Source organism: Lynx canadensis, chromosome C1 (assembly GCF_007474595.2).
Source record: "Lynx canadensis isolate LIC74 chromosome C1, mLynCan4.pri.v2, whole genome shotgun sequence".
Classification (NCBI taxonomy): Eukaryota; Metazoa; Chordata; class Mammalia; order Carnivora; family Felidae; genus Lynx; species Lynx canadensis.
The window spans coordinates 94,802,994-94,820,079 of NC_044310.1; the positions used below are offsets into that span (position 1 = coordinate 94,802,994).

Here is a 17,086-nt window from a genome sequence, read left to right on the forward strand (position 1 = left end):
TCCCTTCACTCTGAGCAACAGGAAATCCTGCTCAACAAAGGGAAACTCCTTGGGGGTGCACGCCCCACCCTCCAGACACTCCACCGCACCTCGTGTGTCAGGAGGCCTCCAGGCCCTAATGGAGAGTCCAGGGAAGGGTTCAGCTAACCCTAAACTTGTTCCAGGTTCTAGGCACTCAGAAAGCAAGGAGATGCTCATACTACAAGAGTCTTAGCGAGGGCAGAGGCTTCCCCGCACCAGCTTCAAGTGTCCACAAGGCTTATTCCCGAGCGTCGGCAGGGGCTCTGTGCTCAGCAGTGACCACCAGGTGGCAGCACGTTCCCACTGCCTCCCAGACCGCAGGCTGAGCGAGAAACCGAGAAGCTGGGAGGAGTTGGTGGCACCCCCTTTCAGTGCTGCTTAGAGCGACCTCAGATGGTGCGGAACACGAAGGAATCGAGAATGAAGGGCAAAGGAGACAGGGATAGATTGCCAACTGCCTAAGTTCAACCTGATCCCATGGAATATTTCTGGGCCGCACTAAATTCAATGCTCTTGACTCAAGAAGGTTGAGAAGCTGCTTCTACTTATTCAAGCTTGTGAGTATTCCAAGAAAAACAGTATCTGTGTTTTTCTGTAGAGTGCACGACGCCGCTCACACACTCCGCTTCACTCAGTTAGCAAAACCACCACCCGAGAGGCCCGTCTTACTCATCTCTGCCCGCAGCAGAAGAAACTGAGGCCCGGAGGCTGGAGGGGTCTGCTCAGGACTGTCCCTGTACCAACATCAGAGGGGACTCGGGGACAGGAGCCTCTCACCGGCCTCCTCACCTCAGGAGAGGACAGTGAAGACGGGGAGAGGGCTTGTCAGGTGAGGTCCCGCTGGGATGTTTTGCTCCCCGCCATACCTATATCACCGGTCCCTTCCTTGGCACCTGCCAGGCTCTGACCAGTCGTCTCCCTTCTGTGGGCAGTTTTGCTGGCCTTTGCTGGTGAGCCTCCTGTCCCGTGATTTCTCAAAACATTCTGGGTGTCTTCGCAACTCAGCCCCCGGCTTCTTCTAATCACCCACGCGGGGTGTCACCCCCAAGTCCCAAAGCGGGCAGGACTCAGAAGCCAACTGTACATCCTGGTGTCAACCCCTAAGCCCTTTATCTACACACCAGAACGTGCAGGAACGAACTCTGATCCTAAATGTTTACAGCGGGGCCGTATCCTGCCCCCCACCCCTCTTTTTTTTTTTTTTTTTTTTTTCCCTTCCACCGAACAAATGTGGCGCCACTCCTTAACGAATCGGGTGCAAACCCTCCTGCCATGGCAGGAGATGAGCAACCTCCCTCTCCTGCTGACGTGTGTCTTCCCCCTCCTACTCCACAAGGCCTTTCGTATTTATTCTCATGACAGCTGCCATGGAGACAACGCCAACCACCATGGGCTGGGCACTTTGCCAGGTGTCGCTGACGATTCTATAGCCGTCCTGGAGGTAAGTACTGTTGGATCCATTGCACAGAGGAGGAAACTAAGGCGCGGTGACACCTGAGTGACTTGGCCAGTGAGCCACCTGAGCAACAAAGCCAGTGAATGACAGGGCCGTGGCCCGGACCCAAGTCTGTCTTGGCGTCAAAGCCTTGGCTCTTCCCAGTGAACCCCACGAGAAGAATACCATATCAGTTATGCCAAAACCCAGTTTGTCATCTGAGGCAGAAATTCTTCAGTGTCCCAATGGGGTAAGTCTCATGTCCTAGGTCAGGCCAGCTATCAGGGGCAGTGTGTTATCACACCAACTGTCTGGCTCCCACCCCCCCCCCAGCTCCGCTTAGAAGACGGTGGTTCGGGACCGCTGTGGGCAGCCGACCTCTGTTCCTCTGCGTTCTCCGTGTGCCTCTCTTGCACCCAGCCCGTGATCAGACAGCAGCGTCGTGAAACCATATTACGTTCGTTCCTTGCTAAACGCCTTCCCAGATAACCTGATTCTCTCCGCTGCTTATTAAAGGTAAATATAGAAAGCTGTCATAAGAAGTATGTCTCAGCATTTCATCATGACCGAGGGGGATGGTCTGCTGCCCTGTTCCTTGTAGAAAGTTTCTTAGGGTAAATTTCACTGAAGAGTTGAGTGCTAGCCAAGAGGGGGCTTTTCTTAATAAACTAGCTTGCTTTGTGTAACTGCCTACTGGGGGAGCTTTGTGTAACTCAGGTGTGCAGGGGCAGCGAAGAGGCTGGAGCCAGTATTGTCTCCGTGACCATGCTTGGCTGTGGTTTCCCGGGGCACCTTGAGGTCCCACGTCATCCCTGGGCTTCCCGTGTGGGAGTGATTCTGTCACACCCTGTTCGTTTACTGGGAGCGACCTCCCATCCTGTTTGGAAGTAGGCTAAGTATTAATAATAAACACGTAGAACATTAGAAAGAGCACTGGCGTTCATTTCGGAGGCAGGTCTGCAGGGTGATCATTCCAGGCTGTTGTACAAAGATGCTCGCCAGTCCCTCCATGACTTTGGAGTGAGGTTCTTTTCCTCAACAGGTGGTCCACAATCCTATTTTATTTTCATTTACTTTTTAAATGTCTATTTATTTTTTGTGTGTGTGGGAGAGAGAGAGAAGGATGGATGGATGGACAGAGAGAGAGGGAGACAGAGGATCCGAAACAGGCTCCACGCTCTGAGCTGTCAGCACAGAGCCCGACGCGGGGGTCGAACTCGTGAACCACGAGATCATGACCTGAGCAGAAGTCGGACACTTAACTGACTGAGCCACCCAGGCGCCCCCGCAATTATTTTAGATGATCAGTTTGGACAAAAGGGAAAAAAAAATGATGGGGCTGATCATGATGCTCCCTGGGGTTAGTTGAGCTCTTGGAGAAAAGCTTTCAGTACAACTCTTGAAGCATCGCTCTCCAGCAAATGCTATCTAGTAAACACTCCCTTAGGAATGGTGCTGTACAGGGTCTAATATTATGATTCTCCCAGGTAGACTTTTTTTTTTATTCATGTACACCCCACCCACTTCCACAAAGGATTGAAGTCACTACCAGACTGAGTTAATAGCTTCCTCCTCTGTACGCTCAAGCCAGCTGACACGTTTCTCTATTCGAGCCTGTATTAGACCATTTGTAGTTATTTCATTTACATGACTGCTTCTCCCACTAGCTAGTAAACTCCTTAAGCAAACTCTGTAAGAAATGATGCCTTCCTCATCTTTAGATCTCCTTCCCACTCCCCTTCTCCCCAAAGTACCAAGAGCCTAAAATAGAACCTGGCCCAAATGAGACCTGGGATAAATCCTCGCGGCACATAGAACGTGTTAGTCTCAAGCCTGTCTTCTCCTCACCCCGCAAGAGTGCTGACCGCACCTCTCAACGTCCAGTGAGGAATCAGGAGGCACACAGAGAGCCCTCCTCCTCAGCAGAAATAGTTTTCTTGGCATCTAACTTCAGTCTCAAACCAGTACAGATAGAAAATAGAGTGTGACCAGTTAGCTCTAGTGAAAGGGACCTTCGGAGAGAATGTCTGATATTTGCATTGCGTTTTGTGGTTTCTGCATTTGTATGTGCAACGGCCTGTGTCATTCTCTCATCTCTGTGGTAGATCTAAGGTGTGTCCTCTCACACACACACACACACGTACACACAAGCTCACACACATGTTTTTCATTGTCTCACTCTGCTCATTTCCCCTTCACATCAGAACTAGTTCATCCCCTCCTTACTCGTCACTGCTCTGTCTGCAGGACCCAGAGCCCCCTCTGGCCCTGGCTGGCCACTTCATTCTGACACATGATGTAACAGGACTCAGGAAGTCGAGGGACTGGCCCCGGATCGCTGTGCTCAGTGTAGGGGTCCCAGGACACGGGGATTTGGGGAGGGATGGAGCACTGTGGGAAACTGATGCCCGGAGTGGCTAGTTCAAGGTCAGACCTGGAGAAGCAGCCAGGAAATGGTTAGGGACCTTTACGGTTGGGAATCCATAAAAATGCCCTCCCCAGTTCCTGTGATTCTTCAGGGCTGATTCTCTCAGTGACTTGTTGGAGGGGCTGTATGCCTGTTCCGTTTTGCTGGCTCTTCGGTCATCCTGGTCCACAACTCTCTGAATCCCCAGCCACACAGCCTGGGAGCCTCCAACCAAGCCCACGGGTGGGTTGGTCTTTCACCGTGCTTGACTCCTGACGGTCTTCCTGTCAGTCCTCGCTAACAGGGGAATAGTGGGTGCTGCAAGTTACATTGTCCCACACCGACAGTGCCTTTCCACACCAGAGCACCCCAGATGCGCCCAATGGGTGTTCAGCCACAGCCAGACGCCTCTTCACACAGGGGCAGGCCCTTTCCGCTGTGCTCCTGCCTACATGCTATCAGTGCCAGCCATGTGCTTCAAACTACACCCGTCTTTCTTGTTGTCAGTTCTGTTTCTACATGGATGATGTTGCACAAATTGTTTATTCTCTGTGTCTCCAATTGCCCCTTTGATAGGTAACAAAGACACTTGAGTGAAGACCAAGTGAAGTGACATAGGCACAGCAGGTGTCACAGAAACTGGTCCATGGTGCTGGCTCTCCACTCTCTGCCCAGTGTGCGTGAGGGCTCCGGGACGTGGGGTGGGGGGAGCTGTTTTACTGTCAGGGCCTCTCCAGCACCCAGACGGGAGCTCCACTTAGGAGGTACCTGGTAAACACTGAATTAGAACATTCCATACCTACTGGGGTGCCTGGGTGGCTCAGTCAGTTAAGCATCTGACTTTGGCTCAGGTCATGATCTCACAGTTCATGGGTTCGAGCCCTATGTCGGGCTCTGTGCTGACGGCTCAGAGCCTGGATCCTGCTTCGGATTCTGTGTCTCCCTCTTTCTCTGCCCTCCCCCAGCTCGTGCTCTGTCTCTCTGTCTCTCTCTCAAAAAAAAAAAAAAACACATTAAAAAAACCCCACATTCCATACCTACCACCCTGCCACAAACTGTGAGATACAGGGTTATTGGGAATCCATTAAGGATGTGCCCCGTGGATCCTGTGTTTCTCCAGTGCGGATGCTCAGTATCTCACTGAAGGGGCTCTTCTCCGTTCCAATTCCGCCTGATGTGTCCCAGGCTTCAGAAATGAGAAGTGTGCAAAGGAGATTTCCAGAGGCTACAATACCTCTCTCTCCCTTCTTCACACTTGCCGGGAAGTCCCTTGCTTATGCCATTCTGAGTGGTTTGTCTACACTGGAGGTGGCACCTGCTTACCCAGGAAAGCATCAGCAGGCCTTCCCGGTGGGTTCACCAGCAGTCCCACCCATGACTCCTCTGGGCCTGGGGAAAGGCAGCCTGCCAGCTCACTACCCCCTGAAAGCCGCTTGGGCTCCCAATTTGCTGCAAGCGAAACTCTTCCAGCCTGGGTCTGGAGAGCCAGATGACGCTGAGCAATAATCATAGTGCCCATTTCTCGTATGCCATTCATTCTGGCACTACTTGCTGCTATGAAGGGGCCCCCGCCTGAGCAGGGTGTGAGGGTTGCTGAACACACAGCCGGCTCCGGCCAGAATAGCTGCATGGCAAACATCCGGGGCCCGTGAGGCCCACAATTTAGTTTGCATTACATTTATTTGTGTTTGCTCTCGACCTTCAACACCAAACATCATCTAATCTTTCATTACCCCTGCAATCTTTCCTGATTTCGCAGGAACAAAGAAATAGAATTTGTTCTTGGTCGAGGTTCAGCCTCAGGGCCGGGCTGCGGAGCCGAGCCCTGATTGCTCCCAGCATCCAAGATAGCATCTCGCTCTGTCCTTGTCCCTCCACGATGAGTCAACGGGCCGCTCGGGCCATTCCCGGAGGGGAGCCGGACCTTGCTTCAGTGACCGCGACAACAGAGCTCCAGGTCACGGCGAGACAATCCAGCTTGCGCTCCTTCCCTCCCCCCACCCCCAGCGCGCCCAGTGCCCATGACTAGGGCGTTTTGTGTCATCCTGCAGTTTGGCACGACCTCTGCATTTCCTGCCAATAATGCTGGCTGTTGTTTCTGAGCAAATGGTACAAATGACCAACGTGCCCTCCATGCAATCTGTAAACTGGAAACATCTGCAGGGAGGCCAGGGCAGCTGCTGGCTGGGGTGGGGGTGTGGGGACACGGGAGGAGAGGCCGTGGGAGGCAGATGCACGGACTTGAGGGCACGCGCATCAGAGAAGGGCAAACAGGCCACCAGGCCGTGGTGGAAGGAAGGCCCCGACTCTGCTGGGTGGTAGCTGAATGAAGAGACCATATGCCCACCCTTTGGTGGATCCACCCTTTCGTCGATGGATCTTGGAAACCAATGGGTCCAACTCCCTGTTCCACAGGTGACACCAAGGGCCCACAGAGGCAGCAGGTGTGATAAGTGACGAGCACCCGGCACCGGCCCCATACACCGCGAGTGTATGTGCAGTGTGGGTGGGCACGCGCGTGCACACACACACACACACACACACACTTTTCCATGTCACCTCCCCTCAGGTCAGGTTGAGGAGGAAGAAAGGAAGGGAAAACAGTAACAAGTATCCATCGCGGACCGTGTGCCAGGAACCATGCTGGGGGCTTTCCTGTGCAGCGGTACAACAGCCCTCCCGTGGGCTTCTTTGGGCATGACGCCTAGTGCCCTACCTCGCTTGACCCTTGCCATGGCCGTATCATAGCGCCTATCATTTTCATCACATCTGTTGTTCGCAGGGTGGGGAAGTTGATATTTAGGAAGGTGAAGCATCTTTCCCAGGATGGCCCTGTTTGTGAACGCGGAGCCAGCGTCCCCCTCGGCGGTCACTGGCCCAGCCACCATGCTGCCCGGCCCGCCTCAGCCCCGGGGGCTGGGTTTTGCCAGTCTCCACAGATGAGTGACAGAGGTTGAGCGTCTAGAATTCTGAATTCCACAGACAGATGCCCCCGGGGGCCTCTCTTCCCCGAAAGAGGGAATCTCCAGAGTCAAGGCCTAGTTCTTGACCCAGACTCTAACCCAGAGTGAAGGCCTAGTTCTCGACCCAGACTCTCACCTGGAAAGGCCTTTCTGAGCATCACATGGATGCTGGCCCATGGGACACAGCGTGGCTCTTCCCGCCTGGTTTCACAAGGGGCTGCAGAACCAGGAGTCCCCTCGAGGAAGGACTGAGCCTCGGCTCCCCTGTGTCTTGGAGAGGAACCATCAGTTTCCCAAACTGTTACATGCCTGTCCTCAGCCCTGCTTCTTGGATGAAGGAGTCACCAGCTGAGAGGTGTTTTCAGGTCCTGGCTGTGGGGCCAGGCCAAGAAGTGGGGAGAGGGCAGGTGCTGTGGGTTTCCTGGTGGCAGCTGAAAGTGCTGTCAGTCTCCTCCCAGCAGCCATGAGGAAGGAGCCCCCTGGGAGGAACTGTGGCTTGGGCCAGAGGCAACAGGCCCACTGTGGGGCAGCTGCTGGGCTCCGTAGCTGTACCTGGGCTGCCTGGCTGTGGGTGTGGGAGCTAGAGGGAGCCAGGGGCAGCAGCCACAGAGCCCCAGGGCCTCTGTGCAGGGATGTGGTTCCCAGGCAGCCCCCAGAGGTCCCCATGCTAGCAGCAAAGCTCCCCTCCTTTTCCACGGGGGGTGCTGGGGTGGGGCTGTCACTATGACTCAGCCACGACACAATTTGAGGATGCTGGTGGTACAGCTGGCCAGACGTGCTCTGCCAGAACTCTGCGAGCCAAGGGCCGCTGGAGGGGCATTCCCTGCAGACTGCAGGGGTGCGCTGGCCTGGTCAGCCCAGCCCAGCCCAGCCCAGGAAGGGTTAGTCCCCTGGTGGGATCAGCGGGGTGATGCCCTGGCTCAGGGCATTGGTACCCTTCTACGTGGCCCTGGAGAGTCCAGGAACTGTGGGTTCCACATGACCCCTGCTGGGTGTATCCTGTACCCCCAGTATTCCCGCCTGCCCTGGCACCCCCCTGGGCTGGGTCCCTGCCCTGCACAGCCAGCCCTTGCCTCCCAGGACCCTGCACACATCCCCATCACTGGAGTTCTAGTTGGCTTGGCCAGGAAGCTGCTCTTAGGGCCTCGGAGAGAGGAGAGCAAGGAGGAAGGCCAAGAGGAAGTCACAAAGACCAGTTTAAAAATAACCCTCCTCTCCATGTCAGCCATGAGGAGGAGCTTGGAGAGGAGCCATGTTCTGATGGTGGTGGCTCAGGGCAGCCTCAGAAAGACCCAAAAGCGAATTGGCAGAGGCCCATCTGGGAGCACACCCCGTGTCCTTATCGGCTCTAGCAAGCCACCGCCAAAACCCCGTCTTCAAGAGACTTCCGCCCAGCCAGCATCTGTTTCCTCTCCTATATTTAAACAACCAGGTTAGTGAACTTGGGAGAGCATTTCTGCCCAGGGGAAGAACACAGCCCTCCACAGAACACACAGGGCACAGGATGATATGAGGCCCTGTGGCCTGTGCTTTGCTCCTCCTCAGCTTCTGCTGGGTGAACGGGGCCCAGAGTTTGGCGAGCGGCTGGGGAGGTCTGCCCAGATGGCTCTCTGGACGCGAACGGGTGCGATGCCTTCCAGCACCAGACAGAGTGAAGGGGACCCTCAGGAAAAGCAGAGATCCACAAAACAGTACCTACTTCACAGCCTCGGTCCTGAGCGTCAGTGTGTGAGACCCCTTAGTACTGCCAGTCTTGGGATATACTCAGGCCTCTTGGCTATTTTTAGGCACTATTTCCGTCTTTCTCCAAACACAGCTGTTTGATTAGAGGAAGGGCCACAGCTTCTACCAGGAACCTTTTCCTCGTTCTGCTGGCTCCTCAGTCCCAGGCTATCCTGTCATCCCACTACACACACATAAAACGCACATGTGGGGGCGCCTGGGTGGCGCAGTCGGCTGAGCGTCCGACTTCAGCCAGGTCACGATCTCGCAGTCTGTGAGTTCGAGCCCCGCGTCGGGCTCTGGGCTGATGGCTCAGAGCCTGGAGCCTGTTTCCGATTCTGTGTCTCCCTCTCTCTCTGCCCCTCCCCCGTTCGTGCTCTGTCTCTCTCTGTCCCAAAAATAAATAAACGTTGAAAAAAAATTAAAAAAAAAAAACCGCACATGTGCACTCATGCACACACACACACACAGCACTAGCCTCATGAAACATTTAGTGAGGGGAGGAGCATCTCAGGAATCCTCTAGAAAATATCTCCTCGTGGCAGAAAGCACCAATGCTGAGTAACCCAACCTGCCAGACCTAAGCCGTTACCAGGAAATGTTCCCAGAAGCGGCTTCAGGCTGCAGTGGTGATGCAAGGTGGCTCTCTGGATGTAGCAGTTATCCCTGGAGAAAAGCAAGGACTGCACCTGTCACTGGTGTCCTGCTCCTCTTTCCTCGTCCCTCCATGCCCTGGGCCATCAGTCCCAGCCAGTACTAGAGATAGATGCCTGGCTTTACATTTTGCTTCCTTTCCTATATACAGAGAATCCCAGCTGGTTGAATGTTGTACATCCTGGAATTGCCCCGAGTTAAGCGTTTGTGAATTTTGGCTCACCAAAACACAGGCTGGAGTCATCCCTAGATTCCAAACCCCAGCTCTACCCCTATGGCTGGGAGAGTTTGGGCAAAGTATTTTAATTGCTTAGAGCCTATTTCCATGTCGGTAAAAAAAGATCAAAATAGGTTAATAGAAGCCGTTTCAAAGAGCTGTCGAGGGGATTCAGTGAGATGATATTTATAAACATCTGGCACCTTGCCCAGCCGCTCATAGTGGGTCCTTAGTGGGTTGATGAACTTTCTATTGCTGTGTCAATTACCCATTTTATGTTTCGTTTATGTTCCTCTCCATACTTCCTATCAAAAAATTCAGAGTTTCTTATTAAAACCAGGGCTCCTCTGGGCACTGGCTCTGTATTTATTCCCCTTGTAACAAGAGAAAATATTAGGTGAGCAGGTTGCTATCTATGCAGACCCATCCTTTGTGAGGCAGGTATATCGTTATTATCCCCGGTTAAGTGGGGATAAGACTGTGGTTAAGTGACTTGCCCAAGGTTATACGTGCAGTGCATGGCAGAGGCAGAGTTTGGACGCGGGCAGACTGGTTCCAGAGCCACCACCTTGAACCTGTTTGCCACAACGGCCGTAACTGGTTCAGTGGGCCTCTGGTACCACCACTGGGGACTTTTCCTGAACCTCAGATAGACTTGCATGATCCTTGCTTCCCTACAATTTGGTTTTCAATTAGCCACACTGAATGCATGATTTGGTAATGCCTGAGGCAGCGCCTACCTGTTTTATGCCAGACATTTTGCATATGTTATCTCTAAACTAAGATTTTCTCAACCTCAGCTCTATGGACATTTGGGGCCAGATAGTTCTTTGGTGTGGGGGTGCTATCTGTGCATTGTAGGATGTTGAACAGTATCCTCCGCCGTTCCCACTAAGCACTTCTCACCCCTTGTCCTAAATGTCACCAAATGTTCCCGGGGTGGGGGTGGGGGCAAAATCCCTCCTAGTGGAGAACTACTGCTCTAAACGAGAAATCTGAAGTTCAGAGAGGTTAAATGATTTTCCCAAGGTCACAAGGCTGGCAGGCAGCAGAGACATGATCTGAACCAAGGTTTGCCTGATACCACGACCACGTATTTGTCACTGTATCGTGCTCTCTCCGGGTTCTAAATAAGGAAGGTGTGAACCTGATACCGAAATCTATTTGCCCAGAAGCAATAGCGTCAATATACTCTGACTCCCCGCCCCCAAGACTGTTCAAATTCTGAACTTACAGCCTCTGGCTGCTACTTATCTGAACGGAATCTAGATCTTAGATTTTTGGAGCTATATCAACTGAGACCTAGGCCACTCTGCTGAGCCTAGGAATTGAAGCTCTCCTTTACAGTCCTGTGTCCCTTGAGTATGCCACGCAGCTTGGTTTGGGCGTATGCCACGCTGGTTCTTCTGGAGCCTTGGGAAGGCTGAGGTCTTGGGAAATAAGGGCGGCTCTCTGTTACTTGTCTCTGGCTACTGTCTAGAAAAATGCTGGGGACAGAATCACAACTCACAACTTCTGCCTGAGTTTCATCTCCTCCTGGTTCCGAATTCATTTATTAAAATCTTTATGGACATAAAAGGAACTGAATTTGCAAATGACACCACTTCCTGTGGCACAGAAAGATGTGTCATTGAAGACAGACTGACATATACATCAATACAAAGTCGCATACAGGAGCACTAATTCATAGCAGAACTGAAACCACCCCAAGCCTATGTTTCTTCCATCATTTTTATTCTCTAGCCTTTTCCTCTTCTCTGCTGGACCCTGCTGGGCACAGACATAGGTACTTACCACTGTTAACGCACTGTGTGTTAGGAAAGAGGAACCACTTTCCATATGGCCCTCTTTGTGCATAGACAAAACAACAACTAAAAGTAAATTCTTCAAGGAAGCTAAATAAGTCATCACAAAGAGCAGGTTCAGTGTCAGAGCCACCTTGCTTTCCTTTATGAGGGAAATGATAGCTAACAGTAGCTGTTACTTATGTTAGTGATGTCCAGAAGCCTTGGCAACCAGAGTAACCCTGTGGCCAGTCGCTGCCATCTCGCTGTCCCCCAAAAGGCCCCCATAGTGTTCCTAGAGTCATCACAGAAGAATCTTCATTATGAGATCACAAAATTAACAATCTCCAAACAAGTCAGTGGGGAGATGGTAGCAAAGGGTAAGGGTCGATCTCAGGCGCCAGTGCAAGAGTTTGAAAGATAAGGTCTTTTACTTTAAGGCTCTAAATTTTGTCACCACATTAACAGAAGGGGAGATGACCATTGGTGATAAAGACATAGAAACTAACACGAGGGGGAGGGGGCTTGTCAATGTAACTGAGGGACTGTTTTGGACTCAAGCCATGCAATGTTTTTCAAACTACAGGCATTAACCTATTAGTGAATTATGAAATCAGCTTAGTAGATCACGATCAGAGTGTATTTTCAATGGAGTGGAATGAAATGGAATGGGTGTATCAGATGACAGTGCACATTAGCAAGACTAATTCTTTTTCATCAGGTATATGTTTGAGTGTATGGTGGGTAGCACTCTAAAATTAATTCCTTTTGTTTTACACCCTTATTGAAGTATATAATTCACATGCAATAAACTTCACATATTTAAAAAAATTTTTTTTAATGTTTACTTATTTTTGAGAGAGAGAGAGAGCGTGAACGGAGGAGGAGCAGAGAGAGGAGACACAGAATCTGAAGCAGCCTCCAGGCTCTGAGTCAGCATAGAGCTTAACACGGGGCTCAAACTCACAGGTCGTGAGATCATGACCTGAGCTGAAGTTGGACACTTAACCGACTGAGCCACGCAGTCCCCCTTTTAAACTTCACATATTTAAAGCACACCATCTGATAAATTTTGACATATGTATACACAGGTGAAACCATCACCACAATCAAGATAACATATCCAGGGTGCCTGGCTGGCTCAGTTGGTAGAGCATGTGACTCTCGATCTCAGGGTTATGAGTTCAAGCCCCACATCGGGCATAGAGATTAATTAAAAAAAATTAATGAATCCCCCCAAATATATTCTATTTTTTAAAAAAGATATCATATCCACTGCCCCCCAAACTTTCCTCATGCCTCTTTGTGATCCCTTCTTCTCCTTCTTCCCCACTCCTCCCCACTCCTTCCCACTAACTACTGGTTTTGCTCTGTGCCATTATAGCCTGTACTTTCTAGAAAAGTGTAGAAATGGTATCTACAAAAAAATGTGCACACTTTTTTTACATGGCTTCTTTCAATCAGCCTGCTTATGTTAACATTCGGCCGTGTAGCTGTGTGCCTCAATAGTTCATTCATTGATATTGCTGGATAGGATTCCACTGCGTGAATCTATCACAAATTACTTATGCATTCACCTATTGATGGGCATCTAGGTTGTTTCCAGTTTGGGGCTACTACATTTAAAAGTGACATCCATAAACACTCACATTCAAGCTTTTATGTGGACAATATGTATTCTTGGGTAAACACCTGGTTATGGAAAGACTGAATCATACGGTAGGTGTATATTTTGCTTTTTCGGGAACGGCCAAAACACATTGGAAAACAATTGCACCTTTTTACATTCCCACTGGTAGTGAAGGCAAGTTCCAGTTTCTCTAAATGGACCCTTGCCAATGCTTGGAATAGTCAATTACATTAGTTTTAGTGATTCCAGTGGTTACGTGGTCGTATCTCATTGTTTTAATTTGCATATTCCCAGTGACCAATGAGATTGAGCATCTTTTCACATGTTTAATTTGACATTTATACATCTTCTTTGGTGAAATTACTGTTAAACTTTTTGTCCATTTTTGGGGCACGTGGGTGGCTCAGTCGGTTGAGCATCCGACACTCAATTTCCATTCAGGTCATGATGACACGGTCATGGGATCGACCCCCGCCCCGCGTTGGGTTCCTTGCTGAGCATGGAGACTGCTTAAGATTCTCTCTCTTTCCCTTTCCCTCTGCCCTTCCCCACTCGCATTCTCTCTCTTAAAAAAAAATCTTTTGTCCATTTTTAATTGGATTACTCATCTTCTGAAGGAGTTGTTAGAGTTCTTTACATATTTTGTTACAAGTCTTTTGTCAGATATATATGTTCTGCAAATATTGTCTCCCAGTTTGTGGCTTACCATTTCATTTTTTAAATAATGCCTTTTGAAGGGAAAATGATTTACTATATATATATATATATATATATATATATATATATATATTTTTTTTTTTTTTTGCTTGGATATTCAGTTTACTTATTTTTGCTTATATAGTTTGTGGGTTTTGTGTCATATTTAAGAAATCTTTACCAAGCTCAAGGCCACTAAGGCTTTTGCCTGTGTTTTCTCCTAGAAATTTTATAGTTTTAGCCTTATATTCAAGTCTATGAACCATTTCAAGTTAATTTTTGCATATGGCATGAAGTAAGAGTTGAAGTTCATTGTCTTTCATATGGGTATCTAATTGTTCCAGCACCACTGGTTAACAAGATTGTCCTTTCCCCATTCAGTTGCCTTGACATCTTTCTTGAAATCAGTTGACCATATACATGTGAGTCTATTTCTGGACTCTATATTCTGTTCCATCAATCTATTTGCCTGTTTTTATACCAATGCCACACTGTCTTGATTGCTGTGGTTTCATAGTCAGTCTTGAAATCCAAGTAGTGTTGGAGTCCCAACTTTGTTCTTTTTCAAAGTTTATTTGGCTATTCTAGGTCTGTTGGATTTTCATATACATTTTAAAATCAGCTTTTTAATTTCTTCAAAAAAACCTCTGGGAGCTTGATTGGTATTGTATAGATAAGCTTGGGAGAGAATTGCCATCTCAACAACACAGAACCTTACAATCCACGAACATGATCTATCTCTCCATTTTAGTAGGCCTTTTCATATTTCCTCCAGCAATGTTTTATAGTTTACAGTGTTCAGAGTTTACATATGATTTTACATATTGATGTAATTATATGGTTTTTATTTTTTTTTAGTCTGTTAATATACAAATTATGGGTTAGGTTTTGAATGGTAAACCAACCTCCTATTTCTAGAATAAATTCCATTTGGACATATGTGTTATCCTTTTTATGTGTTGTTAGATTTAATTTACTAAAAATTTTAAGGATTTTTTTTGGCATCTATTTCATGAAAGATACTGATATGAAATCAATACTGATTTTATAAACTGAGTTGGGAAGTATTCTCTTCAATTTTCTTGGAAGAGTTCTGGTGGAATTGATATTTTATCCTTAAATGTTTGATGCAATTTACTAGCAAAGCCATCTGGCCCCAGAGTTTTCTTTATGGGAGGATTTTTTTTTAACGAAATTCAATTTATTTAGCTTTGACAGTTTGTGTCTTTAAAAATTTTTTTTGTTTCTTCTAAATTGTTGAATTTATCAGCAAAGTTATAAATAACATCCACTTATTATTATCCTTTCAGTTTGTACAGGAGCTGCAGTAATGTCCTCCACTTTAGCAATTTCGTCTTCTCTTTTTACAGAGTTTGTCAATTTCATTGATATTTTCAAAGAACCAGCATTGATTTCATTGATTTATCTCTATCATTTTTCTGTTTTCTATTTCATTGATTTCTGCTGTAGCCTTCATTATTTTCTTTCTTCTGCTTACTCTGGGTTTAGTTTACTTATCTCTTTCTAGCTTTCTTAAGGTAGAGGCTGAAGTCATTGATTTGACTTTTCTAGTAATGTTTAGTGCTATAAATGTCCCTCTAAGCACTGCTTTGGCTGGGTCCACAAATTTTGATGTTATATTTTTATTTTTATTTATTTCAAAATACTTTTCTAATTTGCTTTTTTATATCTTCTGTGACATAACAGATTATTTATACGTGTGTTAATTTCCAAATATTTGGGAAATTTCTTAATATTTTTATATTATTTATTTCTAATTTAATTCCATGTGGCTAGAAAACCATTTGTATAATTTAAATCCTTTTGAGTTCATTGGGACTTATTTCATGTTTTATTGGTAAATGTTCTTTGTGCACTTGAAAAGAATATGTTTTCTGTTGCTGCACGGATAGTTCTATGAATACCAAGTTAGGCCCAGTTAAATGATGGTTGTTTTTCAATTTTTCAATATACTTGCTGACTTCTGTCTATGTGTTCTAATAATTATTGAGTGAGAGATGTTAAATTCCAATATAATTGTAGATTTGTCTGTTTCCTCTTACAGTTCTATCAATTTTTGTTTCATTTATTTTGAAACTCTATTAATATATACATAATTAGGGTTAATGTGTCCTCTTGATGAATTGATCCTTTTATCACTATGAAATAACTCTTTTTATCCTTAATAATATTCTTTGCTCTGAAATCAACTTTGATATTAATAGAGCCTCTTCAGCTTTCTTTTGATTAGTGTTACCATGGTATATTATTTTCCATCCTGTTACTTTTATCCTATTTATGCATTTATATTTAAAGTGGATTTCTTTGAAACAACATATAGTTGAATCTTGTGGTTTTTATGTGATTTGGACATCTCTGCCTTAACTATCAATATAGTTGGATTTAAATCTACTGTCTTGCTATTTGGTTTGTATTTGTTCCATTTGTTTTGGGTTTCCATTTTCCTCTTTGTATGCCTTCTTTTGGACTGAGTATTTGTTAGAATTTTTTTTTCGTATTTTTTAAGGTTTATTTATTTTTGAGAGAAAGAGACAGAGTGTGAGCAGGAGAGGAGCAGAGAGAGAGGGAGACACAGAACTGGAAACAGGCCCCAGGCTCTGAGCTGTCAGCACAGAGCCTGACACGAGGCTTGAACTCATGAGAGGTGAGATCATGACCTGAGCTGAAGTCAGATGATTGACTGAGCCACCCAGACGCCCTGTTAGAATTTTTTTTAAAAAAGAATTTTATTTCTTACAGCAATTTTAAATTCACAGCAAAACTGAGTGACAAGTACAGAAAGTTTCCACATACCCTCTGCCCCACATACACACAGCCTCACTACTATCAACAACCTGCACCAAGTGGTACACTTGTTATAATCAAGGAACCTATATGGACACATCATTATCACTCAAGTCCATACTTTACATTAGGGTTCACTCTTGGTGTTGTACATTCTATGGGTTTTGACAAATGTGTATAGACATGTATCTATCACTATAGTATCACACAGTTCCACTGTCCTAAAAATCCTCTGTACTCTACCTATTATTCCCACCCTCCCCCTCAACTTCTGGCAACCCAGTGGTTTTTGTTTGTTTGCTTTTTCCAGTTTTGCCTTCTCCACAATGTCATATAGTTGGAACAATATAGTACGAAGCCTTTTCAGATTGGCTTCTTTCACTTAGTAGGTTCTTTCATTTTAGGTTCCTCCATGTTTTTCCATGGCTTAATAGTTCATTTATCTTTCATGCTCAGTAGCATTCTATTGTCTGGATGTGCCACAGTTTATTATTCATTTAGCTACTAAAAGTCATCCTGGTTGCTTGCAAGTTTTGGCGATTATGAAAAAAGCTGCTATAAAACTCCATGTGCAGGTTTTTGTATAGATATAAGTTTTTTTTAACTCACTTAGACAACTACCAATGAGTGTGATTGCTGTATCATATGGTAAGATTACATTTTGTTTTGTCAGGAACTACCAAATGTCTTCCAAAGTGACTGTACCATTTTGCATTCCCACCAGCGATGAATGAGAGTTCGTGTTTCTCCAC

At 47.0% G+C, this 17,086-nt stretch overlaps 1 long non-coding RNA gene and 1 other non-coding gene across 6 annotated transcripts; both read left to right on the top strand.

Annotated features, from left to right (window-relative positions):
* Positions 1-282: 282 nt before the first annotated feature.
* Positions 283-17,039, top strand: LOC116738267. 5 transcript variants are annotated; one of them, XR_004343994.1, is made up of 5 exons: positions 286-850; positions 1,384-1,462; positions 1,622-1,706; positions 1,790-1,972; positions 5,623-6,002. It is a non-coding gene; the product is annotated as an uncharacterized LOC116738267 (long non-coding RNA). The 5 variants fall into 5 exon arrangements; XR_004343992.1 differs by lacking the exon at positions 5,623-6,002 and adding an exon at positions 17,008-17,039 and having other exon boundaries at positions 283-850; positions 1,384-1,706; XR_004343993.1 differs by having other exon boundaries at positions 283-578; positions 1,384-1,706.
* On the top strand, positions 12,334-12,406 carry TRNAE-CUC. Its single transcript has one exon. It is a non-coding gene; the product is annotated as a tRNA-Glu (tRNA).
* Positions 17,040-17,086: the final 47 nt, after the last annotated feature.